The following is a 3,911-nucleotide window of genomic DNA, read 5'->3' on the forward strand; positions in this document are numbered from 1 at the left end:
ATTTTGTTGGATCCAGAAGTAAGCATTGGTGACATTACACTCATTCAGTCCAGTTCTTATATACAGTCAATGGCCTGGACCAGTTATCAAATTAACCAATGTCTATCAGTCTGATGATCTCGATTCTCACTTTGGTGAGTATAGACCACAATGCATTGCGTTTGAACATTTTACATGAAAAAATAAAAGTATTTTGATTTACTTTTGTATAAAATAAGCATGTCCAAAGTAGTAGTTCACTTTTGGCTTATCCCTTTCGGGGTCGCCACAGCGTAACAGCACCCACTGTTTCGCATCAGTGATTTGGCAGAGTTTTTACGCCGGATGCCCTTCCTGACACAACCCTGTACTTGAGGGGCACAGGGACCCAGTTAGGCAGCAGCGTCAAGGGTCTTGTCTAAGGACCCAATCTGGGTGGGGGTCAGTGGACAACCCTGGGAATCGAACCCAGGGCTCCTGCGTGTCAGCCCTTCACCTAGCCCACTGAGTCACCCAGCCGCTATCAAATAAGCATGTCCAAAGCTCGGCCCATATTCAAATCTCCAATGGCCCACAGGCTCCTTTCATAAAATCAATACCCAGTATTTTCTAAAAAGTATCTGCACGATTTCCTATGTTTCAAGCCGTTCTAAACCTGTGGCAACACTGATGTGCAACCCCTCTCTAACACTTTCTCACTTATTTCTAACATTAACTGTAAAATGAAAAAGAAAAGTTAAGATTGAGGGCCATCGATTCTAGGACAAGTAGAAAATGGAATGTCTTTCAGTGAAATTCGTCTAATCAGCCAAGAGATTGTTGCTGTTTTAAGGAATTCAACTTCAAAAGGGACTACCAGACAAGACATGCTATGCTATCTGCAACAAGCTAACTGGGAAATAACAGTGCGGAAAATTGACATATTGACTGTAACTTTGGCAAAAACATGTTTAAGTGTATTTGTTTTCTATTTTTAGAAATAAAGAGTATACCATTGCAATAAAATGTTCATCAAGAATTTAATTGAATGTTATTAGAATTTGTCAAACAACATCATGCTGAACGGTGGCCCTCAAACATTTTCACCAAATCTGGCCATAATTGCTTAAAAGAACATCCTTGAAATAAAAGTTTTCATCTTCAGAACACAGTGGATTCACAAATAGAGTGTTAAATGTTCATTTTTGTTTGGTTTTTACTTTGGGAAATCTGTCATTTCCTTTTTTTTCATAGTAGTGAGCACGGAGTCCAAACTACTTTTAATATAGTTTCTAGTTTTTTAGTAGTTAAGTGGTAGGAAGGGAATTTTGAAAAAGGAAAAAACATGTTTACAGATGTTCAGAAACCTTTCCCATCTTCAAAATAAGTCCATTCTTGTTTATTTGTTCCTCCTACTTAACCCCTTTTTGAGATGCCAATGTCAGACATTCTTGGTTCTTGTAAAGGTAATCCTCAATTTTAACTAATCCAAAATGGTGATGAAAGCAAGTAAAAAAAAAAGAAACTGTCCTTTTAACTGCCAATTATGAACTAAAGCAGGGGTGGGCAATTTCAGGCCTCAGGGGCCAGTGCCCCTACGTGCTTTCTTGATATCATGTCCTAATAGTAAAAGAAGGGTAGAGTACATTGGAACAGGAGTAGGAATGTGACTCGTTGGCTACCCTGAAGTTGAGAGTTTCAAACTCTCCATATTTGTGTAGTGGTTAGATGTTGGTCAGTCTGAAGAGGCCCCCCTCTGTCTGTAGGATTCTCTGCCTGTCCTGTAGCCACAAAACAAACAAACAAAAAAAATAAAAGCTGCTACTTTCATTAAGTCTTTCCATGCTGTGGTTTGCTGAAGGGGGCCTTTTCACAGCTGGACTACCCAGTGTGTTTGACATGGACTTTAGGGGGAATGTCTGACAAGAGCAGGAGAAACCAAAGACAGTGTTGGTCACTCTGAGTGACGTTTTCCTCTTCACACCCGCTGTCATCAAGCAGAGACGAAGTGTGTGGCGTGACAGGACACTTCCACCACTTCCACCAAAAGAGCAGCACCAACAGACTCAGGAAACGTGTTGTCCCCAGAGCCACAAGACTGTGCAGCTCTGCTGATGGAAGGCACCGGGTCTCAAAGTTAACCGATGGGTTTTACAGAATCACCATTTTTGAGCCACGGTTCAACAGCTAGCAAGCAGGGAAGCATTTTAGCTTCATTTATTCACCTTCTTTTACCTTTGTGACAGAGCACACATCTCTCACTGTGTGAGGGCTTAACAAAGTGGAGTTGTTTTTGACACTGTTCAACTTTAACATCTATTGCAATTCACTTTTTTAGTTTTTTGGTAGTCACTTTTATCAGTTTACTTCCCTTCTGTTTCATAATATTATTTACAGATACCCTACTGTCTCTAAGCTTCACTCACTAATCATCAAATTAGAGAATATTTCCATGAAATGTCTTTTCCCTATATTTCCAATTCAAACTCAAAAACCCAGTATTTTATTAATTTAGAAAAGAAACAAATCAGAACTAAATGTTTGAAACTTCTCACACCTCCTAAAGCTAAAGAAGTCCACTTTATAACATGTACAGGTATATACCCCTCTAAATAATTGCTTAAACGATTTGAAATTCCTCAAAATTGTTGTTGTTTTTGTAATGAGAACATTAAAACTATTGAGCATCTGTTCTTTGAGTGTTGTGATTCTAATGTCTTTTGGGATGATGCACATTATTGGCTCTTTATTAAAATGTCATGCTTAGTAGATTTTTCTATTAAGAATGTCATTTTTAGGTTTATTTTGGGAAAAAAATGTATTTCATTTAATTTATCTTAAATGTTATAATTATCCTGGTTAAACTCTATATGCACAATTGCTGATTCATGAAGAGAAAACCATATTTTTTTGTATTTCATAAAGAACTCAACTTATTCTTTCATCTGTAAACTTAATGGAAAATAAACATGTGATGAAACTTCAAAGTTTTATATATAATTTACAACTGTTTCATATATATTGTAAACTTCAACTTTTGTCAATCAAAAAAAAAATGTTTACTTCCTGCTTTTTTAGGAGCAGTTCCTGTTCCAAGAAGTCCAGTGGACCCACCTGTTTTGATTTCCCTTGGCAGGGCCTGTTTAAATATAAAAATATTTTCTTTTTATTTTGTGTTTTTGTTTAGAAATTGTTGTTAAATTTGAAGCATATTTTTGCTTAATTATGTTAAATTTCGTACAAGAAAAATCCATGTGAATGTTTGTTTTGTATGATGAGTGTTTCACTTTTGATTAATAATTAGACTGGCCTGGTGAAGGGTTGGAGCTAACTACCTATAAAAGAGGAACTCTTAAAAAATGGACGCTTCCTTTTTGATGTATGGCTTTGTTGGTGCAGCACTGTAGGTTGCTTCCCTGCCATACTTTTTCAAATGCTTCATACACTTAAAGAACGACATTTCAAGAAAACCCTGAACCTTTGTGGACAGCAGTTTGTTCATCTGACAACCTTCCTCACAACAACAACAAAAAACTCTTCTGGCACAGGAATATGTTTTCAATAATGTCACAAATTCTAGCTACAATAACTTTTTATAACCATGGTCCAGGTGATTACTTGAATCTCAGTGGCTGCAGAATAAAAAAGTGATAATGCACACCTAAAAAGGAAGCTCCGGTCACAAAACCCAAATGTTCTATATTTCTGTACTGGCCTAAACGCCAGATAAACAACATATACTTGGAAAGGTGGATATATGTTATTCAAGAGTTTATCACAACAGCAAGACAGTTCAAAAGAAATTAGTGATTTTATAGTTTCCTATAACCAATTTGGTACATTTTATCATTGGGGATGCAGCAGAAAAGAATTTGAGAAAAGAATCTTAGAGGGAGAAGATGAGACATAAGAAGAAATCAAACGATTTATCCTACGCAAACTTTTGCTTCATC

The 3,911-nt window shown here is 36.8% G+C and overlaps 1 protein-coding gene across 1 annotated transcript in view; it reads right to left on the reverse strand.

Annotated features, from left to right (window-relative positions):
- Nucleotides 1–3,911, reverse strand: part of itga11a (integrin, alpha 11a) — a 68,820-nt gene that overhangs the window by 21,316 nt on the left and 43,593 nt on the right. The gene's annotated exons all lie outside the window — the stretch shown is intronic.

This window comes from Oryzias melastigma, linkage group LG3 (genome assembly GCF_002922805.2).
Source record: "Oryzias melastigma strain HK-1 linkage group LG3, ASM292280v2, whole genome shotgun sequence".
NCBI lineage: Eukaryota > Metazoa > Chordata > Actinopteri > Beloniformes > Adrianichthyidae > Oryzias > Oryzias melastigma.